This window comes from Panthera pardus, unplaced genomic scaffold, assembly GCF_024362965.1.
Source record: "Panthera pardus isolate Hobbes unplaced genomic scaffold, ASM2436296v1 HiC_scaffold_20, whole genome shotgun sequence".
Classification (NCBI taxonomy): Eukaryota; Metazoa; Chordata; class Mammalia; order Carnivora; family Felidae; genus Panthera; species Panthera pardus.
In genome coordinates this window covers 26,168,896-26,196,439 of record NW_026526766.1, presented here as the reverse complement: position 1 = coordinate 26,196,439, position 27,544 = coordinate 26,168,896, and the positions used below count along the sequence as shown (strand labels likewise).

At 41.8% G+C, this 27,544-nt stretch overlaps 1 long non-coding RNA gene and 1 pseudogene across 1 annotated transcript in view; one reads left to right on the top strand and one right to left on the bottom strand.

The window, feature by feature from the left end:
* Positions 1 to 1,887: 1,887 nt before the first annotated feature.
* LOC109251632 (nucleophosmin-like) lies at positions 1,888 to 3,801 on the bottom strand (annotated as a pseudogene).
* A 10,297-nt stretch (positions 3,802 to 14,098) lies between these two features.
* LOC109251703 (uncharacterized) overlaps positions 14,099 to 27,544 on the top strand; it is a 34,690-nt gene continuing 21,244 nt past the window's right edge. Inside the window, exons 1-2 of the long non-coding RNA XR_002073652.2 lie at positions 14,099 to 14,237; positions 27,195 to 27,360. This is a non-coding gene — a long non-coding RNA (uncharacterized LOC109251703). The remainder of the gene's footprint in view (positions 14,238 to 27,194; positions 27,361 to 27,544) is intronic.

Below are 27,544 nucleotides of genomic sequence, written 5' to 3'. Positions count from 1 at the left end.
GAGTCCGGAACCCCAGCCGGCACGGCCTCCTACCCAACCGTGCGGGGTGATGCATTTTTAGGAGGATCTGTGCCTTGACCTGTGTCTGGTATTTTCATGTCACACCCGTCATGCTCTGCTCTCTGTGGCACACCTCCTGCTATAGGCTACAAGGTTCTAAGTTGTTTTCCACACCCATTACACTCTAGAGAATGGACACCGGAGGGTCGGTGAAGTATCTCTGCACAGAACAAAGAGTGACTTGTCTACAAACATTCTCTTGTCCTCAGATATTTTTGAAGGCTCGGAAGTAGAAAGAAGGGCTGATTGTTTAAAAAAAAAACAGATTAGCCAGAGCAGGTTTTAAAATAGCAAGACTTGAAATGATTCGATGTTAATTGAATATTGAGTATGGAAGAGGTAGAGAGTTAATTGGATGAGTGAGCTTGGGGTTTTGGATAATTTTTTCATGATGTGAAGGAAATTATTACAAAGTTGGATGCAGATCGGGGGGAGAGAGAGGCAGCGTGATCTTTGGAAGCAGTTAAGTGAAAGCCATTTAGTTTGGTGGGAGAAATAGAAGCCTGTTGTACTCTTGGGTTTTCCTCTAAAATTCTATTTTTAAAAAACAAGTTGTTTATTGGTATAGAAAGCTACATGTTACCTGAAGAAAATTTAGGACCAATGGAAAAGCAAAAAAGAACAAAATAAGTGTCATCTATGATCTCATTCTAGATGGCCACCACTGACATCTACTTATATTCCTTTAGTCTTTTTCTATATCTATTACTTATGTATTTATGTGTATATATTATATGGTTATAAGTATAGGATCAAACTTTTTAGACACTTACCTCAAAACTTAATAGCTTCCCAATGTAATTTTAAATCACTGCTGAGTGCTCCATGGTATGTTTAGTTAATGTACCCGATATTATTTCTCTCTCTGATGGATGTTTTAGCTTCAGTTTGTGCTTATCCACAATGCTTTCCCTAGGTTAAGTTTGGAATTCCAATGTCAAATGGGATGGAAATTTTAGGAATTTGATTCCTGGTGTCAAATTGTCAACCTGGAAAAAATTGCATCAACTGTCATTCCCACCTGGTTTATGGGGTTCCCCACATTTTTTCCAAACACTGGGTTTCATTATTTCCTTTTTTTGAATGGCCGATTTGATCAATGAAAAATTGCGCGTGTTTATATTTTTCACTTTTTCCGGTTAGGAAGGACATATTAAAAAAATATTTGGGTGTCTGTGTTTGTAAATTGCCCGCTCATGTCCTTTGACTATTATTTTATTTATTTTTTTAAAGAAATGTTTTTATTTTTTTTTAATGTTTATTTATTTTTGAGAGAGAGACAGAGGGACAGAGAGAGAGAGTAGCGGAAAGAGAGGGAGACAGGATCCAAAGTAGGCTCTGTGCTGACAGCAGACAGCCCGATGCGGGGCTTGAACTCACAAATTGCAAGATCGTGATCTGGGCCGAAGTTGGACTCTTAACTGACAAGAGCCACACAGGCGCCCTCCTTTGACTATTATTTTTTCCACTGAGGTGCTTGCTCATCTTTTTCTCATTGATTTTTTTAACTCTATTAAAAAACGGAGTTTATTTCACACATAAGATTTTGTTTCTCCACTTGTCTGACCATCCTACTACTATGTTCTGCTGTAGCATTCCACACATATTTAAAACCAAGCAAAAGGTGGAGTTCTGCCTTTAAAAACTAAACAGACATTTTGGACAATGTATTGGCAATGCAAGCTGGACCACATTTATCAGACAGAGTAAGGAAAGTTTTCTCTCTGCATTATAAAAAGGACAGCCAGATATCAAGTGTTAACAGAAATAAAATGAGATGGAAAATTTTAACAAACCGTTTAAGCTTTTTTCCTAAAGAAACGTCCTCTACTGCCAGAGATCTTAAATAGCCTCTGGATCAGTCATCCAGAAGCAGTTCCTCATATAATTGATGAGCTTGGCTTTCACTTTAGAAAGAGAATCACCTTTTTCCATACTTGCTTGCATTTTTGCTTTAATGTCTTCTACAGAACTAGGTCTGTTTGATGTGTTAGAAGTTTTTTTCTTAGTTTCTTTCTTTCTTTCTTTTTTTTTTTTTTGAGAATTCTTGACCTTTTGATCTTGATGTTCATGGGTTTGAGTCTTTTCCATTCTGGTTTGATTTTTGTACATTTTTGGCTAGAGTATCTCATATCAATTTCTTCACTGGAATGTTTTCTCCGCTCTTCCTTTTTCTCCTCCTCCTCCGCCTCCTCCTCCACTTATCCTCCTCCTCCTCCTTCTACTTCTTCTTCTCTCCCTCCTTCTCCTCCTCCACCTGTACCTCCTCCTTCATCATGATCATCGTCACCTTCGATAGCAAGTTTGATTTTTTGTGTGGAACCTTGCCACCACTTCCAAGGGCTGATTGCTTTCCAGATACATTTAGGAATTTCGCTTCTCTGTCTTCTGACTCGGCCTCTTCCTCCAGCACTAAGTGCTGCCCATTAATATGCATGAGCCCCGAACCACCCTTTAACCACCAGTCACAGGTGTTGTTATTTCAAAGCCGCCAAGGGAATTCATTGCTTGTACAGACATTTTCAAACTTGCTGTTATTTTCATTGGACTGCCCTCCTAATTCTTTGCCTTTGCACCAGCCCTTAAACTGTTCTTAGAGATGGGTGGTGCTCATTTTAATCATCATCCACGAAGGTGGATAAATAATACTGTCAGCCATAGTTGACAAAAGAAAAGAGTTCATGTCCAGCCCCATCAAGTCAGCCATGGGGTGGAGGCGTGCACTGAGGTGGGCGCTGTCTACTGCTCAAGAAAACAGTCATTGGTATGAGATCACACCAGGGTTCTTACTGAATTTTAACTACTTTGTGTACGTAAGCATACTTTGGTTGTTTTCTGTTATCAACATGTTTTCTTCATTAGCTGTTGGCTTTCAATTTTGTTGATGTACTACTTGTTTACGATAGTGACTTTTGTTGCTGTTTTGGGGGTTACTCTTTTGGGCTTTTTTTTCTTTCATTTGATTGCTTTTATTTTTCGGGCAGTCACAGCTGTTACTGTTGTGACCTCTGCCATTGGTATCATACTTAGAGATGCCTCCCCCATCCTTAGGTCATATAATACTTGTCCACCTTTTCTCCTAGTCCTTAATCACTTAATCTCAAATCTGCAATCTATTTTATTTTAAATCTGTGGTTTATTTCAATGAAAGGTCTTATCTCAGATACAGTTTCAAAATATCCCATTCTAATTTAACTTTGTAAAGCAGCCATTAGGATGGTTATTGACCAATACTGTTACTTTTCTATAGTGAATGCATTTGCATGCGTTACGTCTTTATCGCTAAATATCCTTATTTACATAACGGAGTACTAGCTCATTCTGTTTGCCGCATGACAGGCTGATAAGTTGAGGGGGTGGGAAAGTGCTGGGGTAGGAAAGTGACTTTATTTGGAAAGTCAGCAAACTGAGATGATGGACTGTTGTCGTAAAGAATCATCTCTCCTCAGCATGAACTTTGATGTTAGGAAAGGGGGGGAGTGGGAGGGAGCTGGGGTCAAGAGGTGACTGAGGTCTGTAGCCAGTCAGGCGCCCACAAGGGTGCAAGGCAGGTTTTGGAACTTTTCTGTCCTTGGTCAGTTGATCTTTGAGTATAGGAATCTGTTCATGCCATTTCTCTAAATCTTAAACATAACATTATTGTTTCTGTACATATTTATCTTCTCGGGTGATGTAGGTTTTGGGCAAAGAGTGGTTTTTGCAAATCTTAGCTGTCACCAAACTTCCTTCAATGATTAACATGCCTATGTGCAGGGCTAAGCAGAAGTTTCTAAGCTATAAGTCACAGCAGTAAGGGTAATAGAAGCAATATGGAGTCAGACATGCTAAGTTTCTCCCCGTTACATCCACACCTGGGCCTAAGCCTCACTGTGAGCATCACCATTTAACTGCAAAAAAGTCAGGGTTGGCCTTGACCATCCTGGCCTGGAAGAAGTAAGAAAGCCATCGGTGTAATGCTGGCCGGCCCACTCGAATTTCTGTTTTTGGCTTCTCAGAGACTTAACGTTATGGTCATATTGTGCTTTCCTTGACGCCCATGAGAAAAACGTGTATATTTCAGCCATTGGCCAGAGTCTGTAGTTTGTGAGAGAAGTTCCCCTGAGGTATGAAGAAGAGGAAGGAGGAGACCCAGTGGTTCAGCCTCCATGTCCAGTATGCCCAACCGGACAGATTGCAGAGTCCCAGACACCTGTGCGTACACACAGTGCTTTTTCCGGGTTGCCCATCTTTGGATGCCACCAGCCGCAGCACAGATTGTTTCCCGCTTTAGAGTTAAACTTTCTCTTTCTTTTTCCTTTCTTTTGCAGAGCTCCCAACATGAGAACACCTTCCAGTTGTGGGCTCAGAGGACCCTTCTTATAGCACACAAATGCATGCAGCTATATCAGATTTCCAAATATACAAAAGAGGGCACATCTTGCTGTTCCTGGTTTTGAGGCTCCTAAGCTTAGGTCTCATTAAAAAAAAAAAAATGCTGGTTGTCAGTACACAGGGGCGTTTAGGCAGGTGAGGGGAAATGGGTGGGCAGAGAGAGGCATGAGGAATGATACCCGCGTAGGAAATGCTTCCACTCATGTTTTGTATTTGTGTTTTAAATTTTGGGAGTGACTCACAGGCACTTAGCAAAAGTAACTGATTAAATTAACCTTATCGGTAATGAGGTTGCCTGGCCTCTGTTTTGGCAAACAGCTCGCTGGCTGGTTGGTATTTAATTGGCTGCCTGGTGACTGGTGAAAACAATGTGGGTTGAGTCCCACTTAAAGCAAGTTCATAGTACATCAATCTTGCTGTAGTCTATCTGGACGTCATTAAAGTTAAGACATGGTATACTGAATTATTTGTTTCCTTTATTCATGCAAAACAGATGCTCAGGACTCACGTTTCTCAGACATGGTAGATCGGGATTGTGTGTGTTGCGTGAAGGGAATACCTTGCTTGTTATAGGATAAGGGTTGTAGCATTTGTCCTGCTGTGGCTGTATTTGGAAACCATAAATGATAGTCTTAGTACAATTTGATGTTCTTCAAATGCCTAGTTGAAGTTCAAGCGTTGTAAAATTAGATTCTTGAGTAGACGGATGCAAAATCCTATGGACTGAATTGTGTCCCTCCAAAAAGCATACAATGAAGCCCCTAACCCCCATTGTCATTGTATTTGGAGACAGGGCTCTTAAGAGATAATTAAGGTTCAATGGGGTCTGAAGGTCAGGTACTAATCTGTAGGTTTGGGGGCCTCATAAGAAGAGGGTGAAGAGGTCTCTTTGTCTCTGCATGCACCAACAGAGAAAAAGCCATATGAGAAGGTGGCTGAGTGAAAACCCAAGGAGAGAGCCCTCAGTAGACGCTATATACACTCCTTGGTCTTGGAATTCTAGCCTCCAAAACTCTAGAAAAATAAATTTATGTTGTTTCAGTCTCTCAGCCTATGATTTTTTTTTTTAATGGCCGTCCAAGCTGACTGAGACAGAAAGGAGATGGGGTATGAAATACGGCTCCGAGAGGGACCCACAGAACCTAGAGATCGAAAGCAGTGAGCACTTCTCTGTGAGACGTGTAAAGTGACCCTTTACTGCTGTAACTTGGCAGACCTAGCACGGTCCAGTGAGAAAGGACCTGTCTGGAAACGGGAGACTGGGTTTACCTCTCTGCATCTCTCCAACCTTGCTCAGGGGCTCAGCTTCCTCACCTGCATAAAGAGGCGATTGGGTTAGTTCTTCTTTATGCCCATTCTAGCACTTTGAAAAGTACTAGTGGTGTTATGTTTTAATGACTGGAGTGTTCCAGTGGACTTCAGATGCTTTGGAGTTCTCTCGTGAGCAGACTGGAATCTTTTTCCAAGAGGGTCATGCTAGCCAGCAGGAAGATACTGTTTGAGCTCTCAACCTCAAACTCAATGTTAGTTTTTGGGATGGGAAATGGCAAGGTCAGGAAAGATCCTCCTTCCTACCTCCACACCTCTGAACTAGGAGTCTTCTCAATCAATCCAGATGATCAAATAGTGAGATTTCTGGCCATCAGCATATGTGACTTGTGGCAGTTGGGTAATCAAAACACAATTCTGTCTGCACCTCCATTGTCGCTTCACAATTTGTTCACAGGGGCTCTGCAATAATTAACATTGGTACTGTCCTTTCTCCAAAGTGGGAAGTTGAACACTTTGCAAAAGATAGCTAATGCCAATAAAATTTCTTGACAAACTGCAAACATTCTAATACATCACACACGCACACACACACACACACACACACACACACATGCATGCACACTCTCGTCACTGTAGGGTCAGGGACCCACACAGGTTTTTTTTTTTTATCACCTTGTGGGAAAATGTGGGCACTTTCAATGCTATCCATGAGTCAGTGGTGGTGAGGATTTGGGGTTGCTTCCAGGGGCATTGGGTTTGTGTCCACATAGGCTGTAATGTTACAACCAGAGGAACCACACTTTTCATTGGGATTGGGATCCTCAAATACAGATTTGCACATAAGATGTCCCAATCCCCTGCCCAAAGAAAGCCTCTAATACATCTCTCCCAGCCACGATGAAAGCTCTTGGAGGTCACATCATAAACAGCTGGTGCCTATGAGTAGAAACTGCAATTTACTTCTGGAGATAGTCTGAAGCCTTCTTTTTCTACAAGGTACCACTGAATAGGGTTAGGGAAGAAAAGTTCTACAAGCATTTGAGGAAATGTCGTATGAAAGAGGGAGGGAGCCAACAGAGAGGGTACCAAGTTTCAGAAAAGCTGCCCAATGTTTACGGTGTGGCCCTTGGGAGAATCATCTTCCTTCATCGGAGGTGAATAAATGCATACTTCTGTGGTGTCCTAATACAGTAAAGAGATGAGCTAAAGAGAATCGTAATAAGCTGAATAAGCAATTATTTTTTATCTAAAAAATCAAAATTCTTAGTCACCCTATTGTATTTATCATCCACTTGATTTTAATTAGAGACAAATAAAATAATTTTAATTTGAAAAAATATAAATACAGTACATACAGTCTGGAATGAGAAGTCCAATTAAATTTGCTAGTGAAGACATAAGCTTTGCAATGTACACATGGCTTTCACATACATGATATTATTGATTCTTGGACAATTCTGTGTTGGGGTCCATCTTTATTTGCCAGTTGGGTTCCACCTACTATTTGCCAATGAAAAAAAGTGTGAATCAGAGAGATTAAATGACCTGCCTGCATCACAAAGGTCATCTGTGGCAGATTAGAAGTTTAAATCCATGGCTTCTGACCCTTAAAATTTTGTTCTTACAAGGAATAGAATAAAATGGAGTTTGGTGGGCCTGGGGGGAAGAGGAGGGAAATGTTACATGCCATACCATTCATCCTGTTTTTCTCCACTCCTTTCTGACCACCCTGGTAGGGTCACTACATAAAGGTCTTGCCTAGATTCTAGGCACCTCCCAGGCACCTGTTTATTCTCTCCCACAAAACACAACCTGTCTCCCCACCCCGTGCTTCCTTTGGTTGTGTCACATGAATTAGATGGGAAGTGAGAATCTACTCATCTTGGTGATCCAATCACTGGGAGAACCATTAAGGAAGGAAGAGTACCCCCGTCTTGAGGAAAAACTTGACCTTTTCAAAACTGAGACCCTCCAGACCAATATAATTTCTCGTCATTCCTGTCAGTTTTTCCCCCTGTCTTCAATTTTCCCATTTACCATTTTTAATGTTGCCTGGTGAGGGGGTTTCTGAACGGTGAGGGCAAGTTCCCATGTGGCCTCTTTTTCAGTCAGTGGTTTGAGACTCACACCCCCATGTTTAAGGAATCTTCAGGTGGATAGTTACTTGGGGGTAAAGGAGAAAGGCCTCTCCCACAGCTTATTTCTCCAATTAGAACATATTTGCAACAGAACCTGTGAATCTGGATTAGGTCTTAGGGCCACCATTATCATAGTGGGGCCTCGGTTGTCCAGAGCACGTGCCCACTCCACACCACAGCTCAACCTAGTCCATCCATGTGTCAGATGATGCAGAGCCTGACATAGATACCATTGGTGAGATGGCAAAATTTGGCAATTCGCCAAATGTTTGTGGCCCAGTAAAGCTCTGTATCTTTTTAGTATTATCTCAATCATCTTTTTTAGTTTCATTTTGATTAGATAATATAATGTTACTCATCAATTATTTAGGAGATGGTTGACCAAATGGGCTATATGGCTTTATTCCATTCAATCCTTGTTCAACAAGTATTTATTGAGCGCCTACTATGTGGTAGGCATCATATTTGGCATGGAGAATGCAATCAAAGGTAAAGTTGAAAATCAGACAGAGACCCTGTTCTCAAGTAAACAACTTATCCCACGAAGGATGCATAATTACAACTGGAGAGTCTGCAAAAGGGAAGATGGTCTGTGGCCATGTTAAACAGAGGATCTTTGGTTAACTCCTGAGCTGGGCCAGAGAAGAATTCTCTGAGGTTGAAGAGACAGGACTGTGTTCTGAATGAACAAAAAGAACTTTCCAGAAGTCAAATAGCAAAGGGTAGGGGCAAAAGAAGTTTTCCATCCAGAGGAAAGAGTCTGTGCAAAGACATTTTGGAGAGAGGGAATAGGAAGCTTCTTAGAAATGAAGGTCAGGAAGCTGAAACTCAGAGGAGAGCTGGCACAAGCTGGGGCTGGAGAGACGGGCTGGGGATAAACCCCAAAGGGCCTTTTAGGCCATGTTAAATATTTATATCGTGATCACAGGACATATGGAGAACCATTGAAGGCTTTTAAGCAGGCATATATGTGTATGTGAGTGTGTGTGTGTGTGTGTGTGTGTGTGAGAGAGAGAGAGAGAGAGTGTGTGTGTGTGTATGTGAGTTTGTGTGTGAATGATTAGATTTGTGTTTTGAAAAGGAAACTGGATACAGTGAGGCCTTCACATGGACAAAGAGATAAGCAAGGGGGCTGTTTTGATGAGATACAGTGGTATCTGGAACTAACAGTTAAGATGGTGACTTAAAGCAGGACGTTCAGACAGTGATGGATTGGATGCGGCCATGAAGGAGGGAACAGTGTCAAGGATAATGCCCAGAGTTTTGGTCTATAGGCTCGAAAGGATGGCAGTGTCATTTACTGTGATAGAGACACTGGAAGAAGGGGCAGGTGAGAGGGGGTTTGATGAGGTCAGTCTCTGTCTTTATATTAATGATCGGCTGCATAGAATAGAAAGCCCTCCTGGAATAGCTGAAACAGCTAGGGATGTGTGTGAGTCACAGGACAGGGAGGCCCAAGGCTGTGCAATCTAAGTCTTGTAAAGCAGCTCAACAATTCAGGGATGGTAAGGCTCTTTTCAGCTTTCTGGTCTACCTACCTTGTTGGGTAGTCCTTTACCCTTTTGCTTATTTCTTCATGGGTTCCAGATGGCTGCTGTGACCCTGCCCTCATACCTGCATTCCAAGTAGAAAGTTGCATGGAGGGCTACAAAATGAAGGGGTTTATTCCAACAAAGATTTTTCTTGTTTATTTGGGGGAGGAATCTCTACCCAGGAACTTGGCTTACATCATATTGGCCTGAATTAAGTTTTGTGGCCACTTCTAGCTAAATGGAGTTTTGAAAATCCAGTATTTTAGCTTTCTGGCCTTTACAGGTAGAGGAAGGCCAAGGATTGGGGCCATGTGAATAGCTTTTAGGACTAGCATATGTCTACCATAGTTATGGTAGTGATGTGTCTTCCGAGTAGAGATTTCAAGGAGAGGGTTAGACATACCGGCTCAGAGCTATTCTTCTCCTCTTTTACCTCCTGAGGGAAAAAAGCTGATTTGGTGACAATCTTAAAATATGGCAATTAAGACATATATCCCAAATTTTTCCATCTACTCAAAACAAAAGGAAAGCAGAAAAGCTCTGGACAAGAAATTTGTCAGCCAAAAAGATGATTTCTTAATATTAGCTACAAGATTACTATAGATGGGTGAGTAAAAGGCCTTTAAAATAAGGATTCCCAAATTCTGTGTAGACATCCTTAAAAATGGCAGGGAAGGGGCGCCTGGGTGGCTCAGTCGGTTGAGCGTCCGATTTCAGCTCAGGTCATGATCTCGCAGCTCGTGAGTTCGAGCCCCGCATCGGGCTCCGTGCTGACAGCTCAGAGCCTGGAGCCTGTTTCAGATTCTGTGTCTCCCTCTCTCTCTGTCCCAACCCACTCGCATTCTGTCTCTGTCTCTCTCAAAAATAAATAAACATTAAAAAAAAATTTAAAAATAATTGGCAGGGAATGGGCTTCCTGATCTTGCATTGGCCAGTCTCTTTGATGGTGCATGAATTCATAGCATTAGCTCTTGATAATGTGGTCACTCTGGACCACCCCACAAATTTTAACATAGCAATTATAAGGATGGTAATAACCTTCTGGCTTCACGGAGCAAATCACATTCTTCCCCATCCACTCTTTCCTCGAGAGGAAATGATGAGGGTCAGGGTAGTGCCATTATATAGGGGATTGTCCTGAAGGGATGACAACTGAGCAGAGACTGAAGGAAACGAGAGATGGTGCCATGAGGACCTGTGGGAACAGCAATTCAGGCAGAGGCAGAAGCAGGCCTAAGCCCCCAAGCTGTGGTGAGTAGGTTGACCCTGCATAGAAAGGGGAGTATCCTGGGAGAGAAATGGAATATTAACATCAGACTGTTTCATTTTAAAAGTTTCAAGTGAACTATGGTACACAGGAAAAGTGTAATATGGGACTTTCTCTTTCCATTGCCACATTTGAGACTTCTTGCCTCTTCATTAAGCTGGTTCCTAGAATTGCATCTGTATCAATCAGGACAATACGAGTGTATAGGTAACAGAAGTCTTAACCAGCATTTATCTTACATAAATGAAGTGTGGAGATAGGTGGTTCTGAGGTTGGTTTAGCAACTTGAGAACATTTTTCTCATGGGTATAAGATGACTACAATTACTCTAAGTATCACCCAATGGTGCTTCAAACAGGAAGGAACATGAAGATGAAAGAGAGAGAGAGAGAGAGAGAGAGAGAGAGAGAGAGAGAGAGACGGAGCCTTTTACTTTTCCAGCTCTGTTTATAGAAGGGAAAAGAACTCAGCACATTCCTGCATATGTCTCATGAGCTGGCAGTCCGTCAACTATCCTCACCTAAAGATTATCAGCAAATGGGAATGGGATGTTCATGCTTCATCTGCACTGAGCTCGGCTCATCCTCAGGGGCCTAGAAAGTGGCTTAGCTGACAAACCAAACTGGTTTCTATTGACTATGGAGGAGGAACAGTTGCTGTCAAGTAGGTGACCAGCAGTGTCTCTCCCCCAGGCGTATCCATGAATCCCCTCAAGTTTGATCATAGAAGAGATGTCTATTTTCCTCTCTTTATGCTGTCACTGATGCATTTCCTGACCACATCTAAAGGATGGACTCACTTTGTCCTAATATGGGTTCTTTTCAGAAGCTGACCCCAGGCAAAACATTCAAGTTGCAAAAGAGTCTCTTTGGGAACATCGGCATGGACGTGGAAATTGATCCAGGGATGATGGGAAGGCAGTTAATAAAGGATGAATTAGTAAACCAGTCATCAACGTGAGCAACTGGAGCATAATATTGGGAGGGAAAGTCTGGGAAATAGTAGAAAACACAAGGCTCAGAATTATCCCACTTGAGAGACGAACGAGCTGAGGGATTTACCCTCCAGCAGCCATTGGTCATCGGTTGAGGGCTACTTCTGAGATGTGCTAATTCCCCAGCACCCCCGGCCTGCACGCATGAACTGAGTGGTCTTCTGTGGCTCTGGGAAAACTCTCAAGTCCAGAGAGGCAGGTAATTGCTGGTGGGGGTCATCCAAAACACAAAGAGAAGGGACATGGAAGGGGCACTGGTAGCCTTTGCCAGACATCCTACATTAAATGTTCAGTAGCCACTTCCTTGATAAGCACCAAAATATCTGGTGTAATACTTCTTAGATCTGTAACTTTATCAGCTTCACCAGAAATTGTATGCTCCTCAAAAAATCAGGGTGGGGCAGACTTACAAGATTTTATTGACACAGCATCCTGCACAGTACTATGTAGAACCACTCTCCCACGTGTATGTTGATGGTATCATATTGAGGATATGAATGGCTTCATCCATGCCACAACGTTTTGGCCAGTAGTTACCGTCATGACTAGTATATGTATTGGTACAGTTTTTTTGCAGTCTAACAATCGGGCAAATGGCGAAGCCCTCAAGGAGCACAGCTTGTGCACCACAGGATGGACCAAAGAAATGGAGGAAGTGTAGATTGGGTGGATGCCTATTATTTTGATTAGAGTAGTCAGCCCAATGAAAAAATTCAGTACTCCAAATTATAGAACCGTAATCACATTTAAGGCCTAGAGATTTCCTTCTGTCTCCTTTGAATCCAAGTGAAAAGAGGCATGACAATTTTTTAAAGTCTTTCTATGGAGCATAAGCTGTTTTTATAAATGTGGAATAATTCATTGAGGATATGAGTTATGTGGAAGGGGCATCCTAAGAAAACCTTGCTTTTGATGTAATCTAGTCAAATGGATGATTTTCTTCCTCCTGCTCCCCGTTACCTCCCCTCGTTCTTTTTTGCCAAAGTGAGTTTCCATATGTTTCATCTAAATGACTCACATTCAGAGAAATCATTCAAATTATCTGTGGGCACAGATACTTTTCTTTCATTTGTGGCTTGACGGTGGGTGGTTATAAGGAGTGGAAACGATGGTGGGCTCTTCTCCAAACCCCAAATCCTTTGGCTTGCTCTGATTCCCTGGGCTCTCTGCGTCTCCAACTTTATTCTATACCAGAGGGAAATAGCCATTGTAAATTACAAAGATTATTCAATTTCAGTCCACTTTAAGTGCCCTTAAAGGGAGACTGCACTCATGACTTCTCAGGGGATAGGCAATGCATCTTACCATGGATAAAGTGCTGGTTGAGAGGTTTTAAATCACATTTGTAGCTTGGGAGACTAATATTGGAGGCAGTTTTCTTCCTAAAAAGTAATGGCATCTATGTTACTGACTGTAGAGAGCACAAAGGGGTTGGAGGGAGACCAGAGATAACTTGTTTAAATGACGATGGCACCATTCAAAGGGTGTCTTTCAAGGGGCATAAACACCTTCCCAGGTTAATAAAGACTCTCATTGCATTTCACACTTTGAGCCTGAGGGATGCAATTGTTCTCTGGGTCTACCTATGCTAACTTGTATGGGTCAGTCTGAGATATATGCACATCTGAATTCACATGAGGCAATGCATTTGATCTATGCTTGTAAAAGAGATCCTCTTTGTTAACTGAGTTAAATGTTGGGTTTTTGGGTTTTTTTTTTTTTTTTTTACCCTTCTAATCAAAGGTCATCTTTATGAGTGAACCTTTATAGAGCACTCCCATCTGAATGGTCTAGATATGGAAGGTTTATTCTTGCCCCACCCCTACCACTGTTTTGTTAATGTTTTCAAATGAACGGGTACACTGTCAAGTGTTTTGTGGATTTCATTGCTATTTTTGTTCAGTAATCTCTATGGTCATTTGGAAAAGACTCGGTTCAATTCCACATACCCTGCTGAGCACAGACTTTGTGCCTGACTCTGGAATACTAAGCTGGCCAGCCTGTCTGGAATTCTGCAGAACTGCTAGGCTCTCATATAGAACACCCACAGCTTCTTCCCACTGATATTTGGCTCTGTCCCAAGAGAGAAAGAGAAGGGACAGGGAAGGAAGGAAGGAAGGAAAGAAGGAAGGAAGGAAGGAAGGGAGGGAGGAGAATCAGGGCTCTAAAAATTCCAGATCATTCTGAGCAGAAATCATGTCTGTAATAGGAATGTAGTTGAGGTACAGGCAAACGTCTTGTCTTTTCCTATTGCATCCGTGAACATCCCTCTGTTGGACATATTCCACATTGTGGGCAGTGTGATACACCCAGACTCCCTCAACTTCAGCTCTTTAAATGTTTCTAAAAGTGGTGAATCTGAAGTCCTCTATGTAGATGAGGCGGCTCCTGTCCAACTCTGGCTGTTCCTTTCTGCTTCAACAACCACGCTGGCTTGGGTGGAAATCTGTGTCTCACTCTCCCTTCCTTCTCATTCACTTCCCTGGCCGGCTGGTTAGGATTCCTACAGCAAGCACCCAGCTACCCTTGTTGGGTTGATTCACTTTATGGGCCCCGGTGTGTAGAAGCTGATGTGTGGCCTGGATGGACATCAGAGGTGGGAAGTAAGTTGGGATCATTGTATTTCCCTAGATGGTCATTATTATTTTGTAATGTATTTATTATTTAGACCTTACCTACTGCCAAAGTATCTTTGAGGCGACTTACAATAAAAGAAAGAAAAGTAATTAGGCTCTTACACCACAGATAAAAAAATGGAAACTTATATAATATATGAAACGATAAACGTCGGCTAATAATAGCTATTATTATCATAGCACTAATTTTAGTAGTGGGTTCCTAGGCAGTTGAAATATGAAATGTAGTGAAGGACTAAACTTTAATTATCTGATGATAAAAGGATACATACTAATTCACCAGGAGGTGAGTTTTCTCCTTCAAGCCCTAACTCTTAATTGAGATTTATTACACGGATCGTGGTATACAAACAGGCAAGGACTGAGGAATGCTTTACTCTCTCTCTCTCTTTTTTATTGAAGTATAATTCACATACAGGGTTATATGGGAACACTTGTAATGGTGATACTTTTTAAGTTGTAGAAATATTTGTTTTAAATTTTTTTAATGTTTATTTATTTTTGAGAGACAGAGAGAGACAGCATGAGTGGGAGAGGGGCAGAGAGAGAGAGAGGGAGACGCAGAATATGAAGCAGGCTCCAGGCTCTGAGCCATCAGCACAGAGCCTGACATGGGGCTCAAACTCACGAGCCGTGAGATCATGACCTGAGCCGAAGTCGGATGAGGGCTCAACCGACTGAGCCACCCAGGTGCCCTTAAGTTGTAGAAATATTCTTAATGTGTCTGTTTCACATAAAATGAAAAAAGGTGATTTGTTCATACAGGAGAATGAGGATACTTTTTAAGCTTTTCAGTTTTCCTTCATCTGAGGTGCATCTCATTCATTCCAGAAACCTGGACATGAGCCCTTTGGCAGGAAGCATGACCATTGGCCCACTTTGTCTTGTGCCAAGGTGATTTATATCCCAGGCTCTTAAAGGTTCACCATGTGCTTTCCCTGCAAGGGTATCTTGCCCTCGTTACCTAGTTGGTGACATGGTGTAGTCCTTCTTTGGGAATTCTTTTTTTTTCCCCCAAAGGAAGTTTACCTTTCTTTTTTACCCCTTTTTTCTACCCCCCCCCCCCCGGCTTTTAGAGATAGAGCTAACATTGTGTAAATTCAGGGTGTACAATGTGATGATTTAATGAACTTAAGTATTGTGAAACAATTACCACAATAAGGTTAGTTAACATCTCCATTGCCTTATGTAATTACCTTTTTTTTTTTTTTTTTTTTGATGGGGTGGTGAAATTATTTAAGATCTACTCTCTCAGCAACTTTCAAGCACATAAGACAGTCTTGTTAAGTAGAGTTAGTGTACTGAACTTATTTATCTTCTAACTGGAAGTTTGTACCCTGTGACTGACATCTCCTCTCTCTCGCTCCCCAGCCGTTGGCAGCCGCCCACTCTACTCTCGGTTTCTGTGAGTTTGGCATTTTTAGATTCCACATATAAGTGAGATCATACAGTATTTTTCTCTCTCTGTCTGACTTACCTCACCCAGCATACTGCCCTCGAGTCCATCCATGTTGTTGCAATTGGCAAGAGTTCCTTCCTTTTTAGGGCTGAATGATATTTCTTCGGGTACGTATACCACATTTTCTTTATCCATTCATCTGTTGATGGACACTTAGGTTGTTTCTATGTCTTGGCTACTGGGAACAACTCTGCAATGAGCAAAGCAGTGCGCATATAACTTTGAAGTAGTTATTTCAATTAGGGATTCTTAAAATTCTTTTTAAGGTTTACTTATTTTGAGATAGAGACAGCAAGTGGGAGAGAGGCAGAGAGAGGACCCTAAGCAGGCTACGCATTGCCAAGGCGAGCCCAACGCGGGGCTCGAACTTACAAACCAACTGTGAGATCATGATCTGAGCTGAAGTCAGATGCTTAACCAACTGAGCCACCCAGGAGCCCCTAGAGATTCTTGAAATTGGCTCTCTTGGCTCACCCTCGGAGGTCTCTGGGATAAGAATTGGTGATCCCTTTCGTGGTTATGTCTGTCCCTAAACTCTCTGATTATTACACAGGAAAACTTCAGGCCTGCTTAACATCTTTTGCATTCTGGGAAGAGCATGGTATGCTGTCACCTGAGAGATGCACAGGCCCGGTGCTCCATTCGCTCGGGAGATGAGAGCCAAGCTTTTAGACAGAACCTCGGAACTAGGTATCACTTCATTTCAGCAGTCACTGCCACAACTAATTTGGGCAATTTTTGGTATTTGGCCAAAAATGTTCTTCATCATGAATATTTAGAGTATTTAATTTCTAAAATTCTGCCCGGCGCAGTGACATCACAAATGAGTAATACTGTATGTCCCGACTTCAAAGGCTGACAAATAGTTTCATGAAAGCAGCAAATTGAGTCTGGGTCGGAGCCATTTATGCGGCAGAGAACCCAGCTATCACGTGTCAAATCTCGTTTAAGAACAGAAGGGCACTAAAGCGATAGAACATTTTACCTGGAGAGGTGATACTGTCCCAGTCAGCAGAGAACGCAAGAAGGAAATGATGTCAGGGATAAAAACACATGAAAAACGTTTAATAACCACTCAGAACATATGGAAATTAATGATATTCAGAGCTTGCAGAATAGCAAGATTTTTTCAGCTTAAAATAATCTTCCTGCTGATGCGCAGTTACTGGAGGGTTCCCAAAATGCCACAGAGAAAATTAGATTCAAGCAAGAAAAAAAAAAAAAGCAGATCTCTGAGAATCAGAGAACAGGGTAGAAATGAAGTAGAAGGTATTCGTGACAAATCGAAGAGCCCGTGATGGGGAAAGAGCACCAGACTGGGGCTCTGTTCCTGCCCCAGTTTTCTCCTTAGCCATCCTCACTGGTCTTAGACAAGATTCTTGCCCTTTCCTTCTTTGTGAGGGGGGTTTTATTTTATTGTGTTTTAAGATACTTGACATCCTAAAAATTGTACAATTTAGACCCAGTGGGCACAATGACTTCTGTCGGAAGAATCCGTACTGAAGTGGTTAGAGTTCCACACAGACCACATGAGCGTTAGAAAATCTAGTAAGAATTCACAGCAGGAGGCACTGCTCAACTTCCAGCTACCACTCTCCCGTGCTGCCTCAACAACAGAGCATCTCATGGGGGAAAAACTGGACGAAGCAAAAGGCCAGCTGACCGACCGGAAGCCTATATTTAACCACAGTACTCATTCATTCTCACCTATTTCTGCTTGAAATGGGGGTTAAATTGAGTACAAGGGTTTAGTGAAACCCCAAATCCCAGGAGGGAGATTTCTCCAGTGACTGGAGAGTTTTCCAGCTTATTTAAAAAAAAAAAAAAAAAAAAAAAGAAAGATGTCCTCGAGGTCTGGGTGAATGCACTCAACAGTGACATATCTGATTCTCTCACACACATTTGCTATAATTGAATCAGAGCTTCAAAATCCTTGAACTCTTGTCTTCCATTTAACCCCAAGACCTTACTGGCGAGCAGGATGCCTTCTAGAGAGCGGACAAAACCAGAAAGCTTTTAGCTGACTCTGGATTCCAGAATGACAGACCTTCAAAGAGGTCTGAGGCCTACAAAAATCCCAGGGGTGTTGGAAGGTCACCAGTCGATTTTTGAATTATTAACACCCATTTAACAATTAAAGAAAGCCATATTGATAGGCTATCAAGGCAATTAATTATTTAGTTGTACAAAGTAAAGAATGGAAAAAAAGATGAAGTATAATGGGTGTGAATCTTAGGCTCCAAAGGCATGTGCGAAATAAATGCCTGTCATAAATCTTGACTTATTTGAAGTCATATCACACCTGACTCCAAGCCCTCATTCCACTGGTCTCATACAAAATTCAATCTCAGGGGTTATTATTCTTTTCCCAACCTTTTCCAGGACCATGCAAATGTCCTTATGGAGAAAAAGCCGGTCTTACATGAAACTGATGCTCCAATGTCTCTCTGATGCTTGGAGTCTAAGCCTATGCAAGTGTGTCTGGCTTCCAGGCTTCTTGCTAGCTCTGAGGTATGCTTGGGACAGGAAAAGTTTTCCTAAGGGTTTCTGAGGTAGAACCCTCCCCTCAATTGCCTCTCAGTGAACTTAAGGAAGCCAGCTGTGGGTGGAAACCCAGCGGCCGTCCACCACATTGGCCAACTCAGGGCCACCTCATTTCTTCTTTCTGCCTTTCTTTTCCTGCAAAAGCAAAACTTGTCTCCAGTTGCCTTTGGAATGCCTGAGACCATTCCCTCTGAACTGCCTGCCTCAATCTCATCAAGGACTCAGGCTTTCATAAAAGAATGAAAGAGCTGTCTTCCAGAAGCTTCCTTCATTTCTCCTGCCCATCTATATAAATTTCACTCCATTCTGGAAGCACAAAAGCCCAGCTACCTGCATGGAAGTGGAGGCAGGAGACGGATGTGAATGAAAACATACACCCCCCCCCCCCCAAAACCCCAGTAAATGCTTGGGTTCCTTTAGCTCAGATGTCCAGGGTTCTTTTCTAATTAAATGGAACACAAAGCTGGCTGGGTAGGTGAAATTTCCCCAGTCTTTTCAAGGTCTGAGTATGAGATCCCATGTGGAAGGCAGCATTTTTGCCTTTTGGGATGAAGAGCAATTAAAATTCATATGTACAATGTAATAATGAGAAGGAAGACTCTGGTTTCAACTCCTCTTTGGAAGGAGGACTTTTCATGAGAGAGTTTGTAAATAGCACCCAGGACGAATTGCTGCAGAATGCTGGGAGTGCCATGGTGGCCATTTGGGAGGCGACCAAGGGCTCCCTGGCTATTGCATAACCAAAGGGCAGGAGGAAAGGATCTGATGCTCATGTCGTTACGACAGTTGAGGTACTAGGAAAACTGCTAAACTCCATCCCCAAGCTGGGAATGACCTTTCTTTTCATCCTTCTAAATTCCCTCTGACTTTGAAGGTAGGTTTTTGCTGTTGTTGTTGTTTTGTTTTGTCTTATTTTATTTTTGAGCCCTTACCAAAATAGCAATGAAATATTTCTTGCACTTCTTTAAGGTTTGCCTTCCTTGCTGGTTCCATGAGGGCAATGGCCAATACTTGATTTGTTCATCTCCATATTTCTGGCACCTAGCACAGAACCTGATGCATAATAGGTGCTCAATAAATAGCTGGGTTGAATGAGGGATCCAGGTAGAGTGCATTTTTTTATTCTGAAGACGTGTCCCCAGCCACATAACCCAGAGAGCACCCTCTTTCTTCCTTTGAGTACCCAGAGCACTAATTATGTGTACCACACAGTTGTCACAGCATAAAATGCTTGTATCGCTCACTTACCCAGCACGGGGACTCTGCAAGCCTCCACGGGCAGTTTGTAAGGTTCTAGGGAGTAGAGATGATAACTCATGCTCCTCTTGATTCTCTCTGGTAGTAGCACTGAGCTCTGATCTTAGTGCAAACCTGGTATTTAGTATTTAGTATTTATTGAGAATTGTTTTGTTAAGAAATAAATGTTTGATACTCAGCCTTTTCCTGTAAATGATGCTGTTTATGTAATGGAAATCTTTTTGCTGGAAACTAGTGATAGACTGTGCTACAAAATAATGCATGCGTTTCTGGGAAAAGTGCTTTTTGTAAAACTGCATTAAACATAACCGGGTTTATGAAGAAATTAAGATTAGGGGTCGGCCACTCAAAACCCGTGCAGACCCTAAGCACAGACCTTATGAAAATAAGAATTGCCACCTTGAGAGAGAACTTAGAAGGGGGTGGTGGTGGCTGGAGAAGGCTTTAGGAAATACTAAAATGTGCAAAACCAACAGAGGGCAGAAGCCAGCCTGTGGGCATGGAGATAGAAAAGAGACCTGTGTGTACCTGCCACCAGCAAAGAGAGCTAAAGGCTGGTGGTGGGTGTGGGGGAATCCTTACAGCAGGAACTTATTTTAAATTTTCTTAAAATTGAGCTAAAAGAGCTCCAGTTTATGCGGCAGCCAAACCTAGCACTTTTCACTTGCTGATGGAGGTTCTTTCTTTTATGTTTATTTATTTTTGAGAGAGAGAGAGAGAGAGAGAGAGAGAGAGAGAGCAGGTGCACAGGTGGGGGAGGGGGAGAGACAGAGAGAGAGGAAGACAGAGGATCTCAAGCAGGGAGAGAGCTCAGTGCAGGGCCTGAAGTCATTGGCTGCGACATCATGACCTGAGCCAAAGCCAAAGCTTAACCAACTGAGCCACCAGGTGCCCCCGGAACTTCTTTCTGTTTGGTCCCCCTTGCCTAAGTAAATTCATCAATGAGCCACCAGAATGTGCTCACTACACAGATACCATTCCCTCATTTGACACCCACGTGTGAGCTCCATGTCACATGTGTGGTAGCAGGATAGCTGTACTTGCCTCTGGACTGTACAGAATCTGCTCATCTTACAATGTTCTAGAATGTAGTTCCACAGAAGTATTGGTTTAAATGTTTTATTTTCACACTCTGTATTAAAAACAGAAACAATGACAATAGCAACAATAACCATACCTTTCATACCTACAGCCACTATGAGAAGCCTTTCATGGCCCAGAATGTGGTCCATCTTGGCGAATGTTCCATGTGAGCTTGAGAAGAATGCGTGTGTTCTGCTGTTGCTGGATGACGTAGTCAGTGGATGTCCATTATGTCCAGGTGACTGATGGCATTGTTGAGTTCGACAGTGTCCCTCCTGATTTTCTGCTCCTTGGATCTGCCCATTTCTTCTTCTTCTTCTTCTTCTTCTTCTTCTTCTTCTAACGTTTATTCATTATTGAGAGACAGAGAGAGACAGAGCATGAGCATGGGAGGGGCAGAGAGAGGGGGAGACATAGAATCCGAAGCAGACTCCAGGCTCTGAGCTGTCAGTGCAGAGCCCAACGTGGGGCTAGAACTCACCAACCATGAGATCATGACCTGACCGAAGTCAGACGCTTAGCCAACTGAGTCACCCAGGCGCCCCAGATCTGCGCATTTCTGAGAGAGGGGTGTTAGAGTCTCCAACTACAATAGTGGATTCATCTATTTCTCTTTGCAGTTCTATCAGTTTTTGCCTCATGTAGTTTGATGCTCTGTTTATTAGGCACATACTCATTAAGGATTGTAATGTCTTCTTGAAGAATGGGTCCATTTATTATGCAATGCATCTCTTTAGCTCTGATAATTTTCCTTGCAATGAAATCTGCTCTGTTTGGAATTAATGCAGTTACTTCAGCCTTTTTGTGGATCATTATTAGTATGGTATATCTTTATCCATCCGTTACTGTTAATCTGTATGTGTCTTTATACAAGTGGATGTCTTGTAGACAACAAATACTTGGGTCTTGTTTTTTGATCTACGTCGACAAGCTCTTTTAATTGGTGCCTACAGAGCAATGACATTCAAAGTAATTATTGATATAGTCAGATTAATATCTACCATATTTGTTACTGCTTTTTATTTTTTGCCCTTGTTCTTTGTTCCTGTTTTTGTCTTCTACACTTCTTCTGCCTTTTGTGGTTTTAACTGAGGATTTTACGATTCAATTTTCTCTCCTTTCTTAGCATATCAGTTACACTCTTTAAAAAAACTCTTTTTAGTGTTTCTTTAGAATATCTTCTCTTGTTGGGGCTCCTGGGTGGCTCAGTTGGTTAAGCGTCTGACTTTGGCTCAGGTCATGATCTCGTGGTTTGTGAGTTCGAGCCCCACATCGGGCTCTGTGCTGACAGCTCCGAGCCTGGAGCCTGCTTTGGATTCTGTGTCTCCTTCTCTCTCTGCCCCTTCCCTACTCACGCTCTGTCTCTCACTCTCTCTCTCTGTCTCTCAAAAATACATAAATATTAAAAAAATTAAAAAAAGAATATATTCTCTTGTTATGATATACATAACACGTACAACTAATCTGAGCCCACTTTCAAATAACACTGTACCACTAGAGTTATGATATAAGCATATGCAATTGAATACATTGTTGCTATTATTATTTTGAACAAACTGTTATCTGTTAGATCAATTAAGAGCAAACAAAGTAAGGGGCACCTGGGTGATTCAGTGGTTAAGCATCTGACTCTTGATCTCAGCTCAGGTGTTGATCTCAGGGTTGTGAGTTCAAGCTCTGTGTTGGGCTCCACGCTGGGTGGAGCCTACTTTAAAAAAAAAAGAGTAAGAAAAATAAAAGTTTTTATCTTACCTTTACTTGTTCATTCTTCAGTACTCTTCGTTTTCTTTAGGTAAACTTGAGTTCTGATGTGTATTAGTTCCCTTTTCTCAAAAGAACCTCTTTTAACATTTCTTGCAAGGCAGGTCTACTGGCTACAATTCCCTAAGTTTTTGTTTGCCTGAGGTCTTTATTTCTCCTTCACTTTTGAAGAATCATTTTGCACAATATAGAACTCAAGGTAAATACTAGACTCTGCTCTCTTGTTTCTGAGGAGAAGTCAGATGCAATTTTTCTTGCATGCAATGTTTCTTGCATCGTTTCTGAGGAGAAGTCAGATGCAATTCTTACCTTTGTTCCCATGGAGGTAATGTGATTTTTTTGTTGGCTTGTTTCTGTTTCTTTCAGAATTTTTTTCTTTACATTTATTTCTCTGTAGTTTGAATATGGTGTACCTAGGTATAGTGTTTTTGTTTTGTTTGGATTTGGCTTTTGCATTTATCATGCTTCCTGGATTTGTGGTTTTATTTCTGATACTAATTTTGGAGAAATCCTCAGTCATTATTGCTTCAAATATTTCTATTTTTTAAAGTTTACCGGTTTATTTTGAGAGAGAGAGCGTGAGAGAGCAGGGGAGGGGCACAGAGAGCGAGAGACAGAATCCCAAGCATGCTCTGTGCTGTGATGATGTGGGGCTTGAACCCGCGAACCGTGAGATCATGAGCTGAGCCAAGATCGAGTCAGATGCTTAACCAACGGAGCTACCCAGGCACCCCCTGCTTCAAATGTTTCTAGTAGTTCTTTTATTCCTTTGTCTTTTTCTTCTCCTTTCCATTACGTGTATTTTGCACCTTTTGTAATTGTCTCACATTTTTGGATATTCTCTTCTCCACCTTCCCCCCAGCCAGGTTTTGTTCTTTTTGTTTTTCAGTTTTGGAGGATTCTATTGATATATCCTAAAGCTCAGAGATTTTTTCCTTAACTGTGTCCAGTTCACTACTAAGCCCATCAAAAGAATTCTCCATTTTCGTTTTAGTGTTTTAATCTCTAGAATTTCTTTTTGGTTCTTTCTGAGGATTCCCATCTCTCTGCTTTCATAGCCCATCTATTCTTGCATGCTGTCTACTTTCTCTATTACAGTCCTTAGCATATTAATCCTCGTTGTTCTAGATGTGGTCAGGTAATTCCAACATCCCTGCCGTGCCTGGTTCTGATGCTCGTTCTGTTTTTTCAGATTATGTCCTTTATCTTTTGATATGCCTCATTATTTTTTCTTGGTACCCAGACATGCTTCCCTGGGTCAAAGAAACCGTCATAAACAGGCTTTTAGTAATGTGGTGGTGAGGTGTGGGGGGAGGGGAAGCATTTTGTACTCCTATGGTTAAATCTTAGTCTTTCAGTGAACTCATGCCTCTGGGCTTTGAACCTCACAAGTGCTTCTCAGTTTTTGCTACCCTTTAGGTGGACAGGATGGATGGAGCGGGCTGGCGTTGGGTGTTTTTCTTCCCCCAGTTCAGTTAGGCTCTCGCAAGACCCCAGCAGGGGAAGCTCTGGTTAAATAGTTTCTCTTGAAGGCAGACCTTGTCAGGAAGATCCTCTCCCCCTTTTGAGAGGATCCCACTGGCTCCCCTGGAGACTTCAGCCATGAGGCTCTGCTCTAGTAAGCTGTGATCCTCTGTTCTCACCTGTCAGTGCCTCCAGTTTTGGGGGACAGCGGGTGGCCCGGTGACCTCATTTCTTTCACAGATCTAAGAAGAGTTGTTGATTTTTTAGTTGGTTTCGTTTTTTACTTGTTAGGGTAGCAAGGCAACTTCCACACTTTTTGCATGCAGAAGCAGAAACCAGACCTGCCTAGTAAGTGCTCTACAGATTTTCTCTATTTAATATTCAAAGCCACCCTGCAATGAAGATTTGTGCTTTTCTTACTGATGAGTATACTTCACCTTGGAGCTCCCGGTGGTCTCCCCAGGGGTCAGTGGCGGTGCCTGGATGAGACCACTGGTCCTCAAGCCAAGCTGGGCAGTGAGGAAGGTCTGGGAAAGCACCCTGTGAGCTCTGCCCTTTTCCCTCTTCTGGCCTCAGTGAGGTCACACCAACTTTCAACAGGAAGGGTAGCTTCGTTTCTTTCTGTTTATCATTCATAGGTGATTGATTAGCACAGTAGCTTGCTTAACAGGCAATCAGTAAGAGTCCTTGTAGGTCCTTTGCCTCCAAGCTGCCATTTCTCTCTCGAAGCATCTCCATGCCTTATTTTCTAGTCAGTCAACTCTGTTGAGGATTTTCAAGAACATTTCTTCCTTTATTTATTCTGGAAATACTCTATCAGTCTTTTCCCCAAGCACTTCTGAGCTCATCAGGGGCTGACGAAAATTAAACTTCTTGAAGGCAGAAGTTAATTAAGTTTCTCCTCTAATGCCACAAATTTAATTGAAGATTTTAGACAATGACTTACAGTTTTCCTTTTAGGTCTACCTACAACGTCTATAGGAACATGGCTTGTTTTTAGTTAGATTATCACATGATGCCAACCACTTCGAACACTTTAATGGGAAAACACTGTAGATTAATATGTTTAAGATTGTCAGCTATGCTGGTATTTACTGAAAGGTATATTGATAGAATAAATGTGTTCAGTCAATAGCATCAACCCGAAGTATGAAATAGCAATTTATAAAAACCTAATGGCATCATTATGTACCAATTCATCAGGTGTTGGAGCAGGGCTTTTGAGAAAAGAGCTCTCGAAATTACTTAAAGTCAGTTTATGCCAATAAACGACATCAAAATGCAGTGGAGAAAGACAAGGTCGAGTTCAAGTGTCACTCCATTACTTCCCAAATCCTAAGCATGCGAAGAGATACTGTTAGTTTCTCACACCATAAAAAAAGGGAAATTGGGGACACAGCAGAGATGAGCAATGTGACCTTAGTAAAATAATGAAGTATGAGGCCAGGAACACAAGTGTAGTGTGGCTTCCTGACTGGGCACTAGTACATGAACAAGCCAGTGAAACCCACTGAAATCCTGCTGTGCACACTGGGAATCAGTCTCTCACTCTGTCCCCTGAGCTCCAACAAAGATGCTAATGCAAGATATGTTGTCGGTTTAAACTTGAAGCTGTAACCTTTCCCTGTGTCTTACTGTAAAATAGTTCTTACGGACAAAGAGAAGCTCGTAAGTAACCCTTCAGAACCTCACTCTTTCATCCATTCTTTTCCTGCTCAAATTTGACTCCTATGCTCTTTCTTTCCGTAGGTCTGTTTGGTATCTATGATGGCAAGCAGAGCATATTGCCCTCTGGGCTATCATGTTGGAATTGAGATGTATATTGCACTAGAGGCAGGAAGATAAAATCTATTTTATGGTGGCAATATGGTGCCCTTTTGGTCTGGCTGTTGGGACAAATCAGGGCATGCACATGCGGCTCTATTTCTGAAAGACACCTTAAATTAGTTATATGGGTTGATAAATTGTTATTTAACTTACAACATGAACCAACCACTATCAATTTTTATGGCTAAGTGACATGCTCTGGAGTGACATATGTCTCAAGTCTGAAAAACTGGACGTCATTAACTGGCATCTTGAAGACCGTAAAGATGTTTTCTCAGACCCAAGAGAGCCTTAATGCAGCAGAAGATGCAACTTTACTCCGCTCTCCTCAATATTTGGCGCGGCAAAGCAAAATGACACACATAATTCATGAAGCACTGTAAGAATTCCCACTTTATCATTTATTCTTTTTATTTTTTGAGAAGGGCACATTTCAAGGCAGTTTTCTCTGGGACTGAAAAAGTGGGTCAGTACACCATTTTTCCTTAATAATTGAGTAAAATGTTAGGATTTTTTCCATTTGTTGTCCTGAGACACAACACAGTATCATGGTTAAGAACACGGATTCCGGGGTCAGCCAACTCGGGTTCAAATTCCAGCTCCATCAATAACTAGCTGTGCGACTTTGGGCAAGTTACTTTACTTCTCTGTGTCTCAGGTTCAATGAGTTTGTATATATTTAAACTATATATGGGGGCGCCTGGGTGGCTCTGTCAGTTGAGCATCTGACTCTTGATTTCAGCTCAGGTCATGATGGAGGGTTGTGGTATCAAGCCCTGTGTTGGGCTCTGTGCTGAGCATGGAGGCTGCTTAAGATTCTCTCTCCCTCCCTCTGCCCCTCCCCCCACTCACGCTTTCTCTCTCTCAAATAAAAAAATTAATAAACTCTAGATGTATGTACATATATATTATGCAGAAATATATTTATATATAAATGTGTTTATATATAAATATGTATTTTTAGAACAAGAGCTGGCAAATGTTAAATGCTGTGTGTTTGCTATATATTTCAGAAGCAGAAGTAAAGTTTTATGAATTTACTGACTTTGACTCATTGTAAACAAGCTTGTGAACAACATTAACGATCATAAATTAAACATAGATGCCTCCTTACCTGGAAGCTAAATGAGCTGTGGAGATACAATTTCATCAATGTCCTATTAGGTTGGCAATTCGCTTCTGGATCCCTTGAAGAGATTTGTTCATTTCTGATGTATTTATCTTGAGAGGAGTTAAATCTTTTCTAAATGTGGATTCATTAAAGTTAATTATAAAGTTATTAAAACTGCTATAATTAACAAGTTTATCTTTCTCTGTTTCAATTGCTACTCCTATTTCTTCCCCCACTTCAGGAAATTAACAGATGTTAATTTCATTGTGTTTCCCTAATGTTGCTTAACTTTGCAAACCAAGAATCACTGAACACAAACCAACAAAAAGCACCACCGCAAGACAAAAACAAACAAAAGTTCTTTTCTCTTAGTGCTTTCCATTCACACATCTCTGTATTTTTTGCCCTCTCCCTGCAGTTCCCTTGGTGTGTCAAATGCCTTGCACATTGCAGATGTTGACCAAGCAGCCACTACAAATGTTTCCCATGAGCCTTCTAATTTAGCTCTCAAGCTATGAGATTACCTGAGGAAAAGAAAAATGGGATTTGATTTCCCCAAGAAGCCACAGTTCCTGGAGCATATGGTAAGACGCAAAATAAACAACCAAACAGCGCCCGAAGAGGCAAAGGAATGTTGAGGAATGTTAGTTAAGTTTCTTGTTTCATCTAAAGACAACACACAAAGCCAGTGCTTTCAGTGCCGTAGGTATTTTGGATGGCCTGAAATCCTATAAAAATGAGTGATGAATATATTAAAAATAGCTTTTA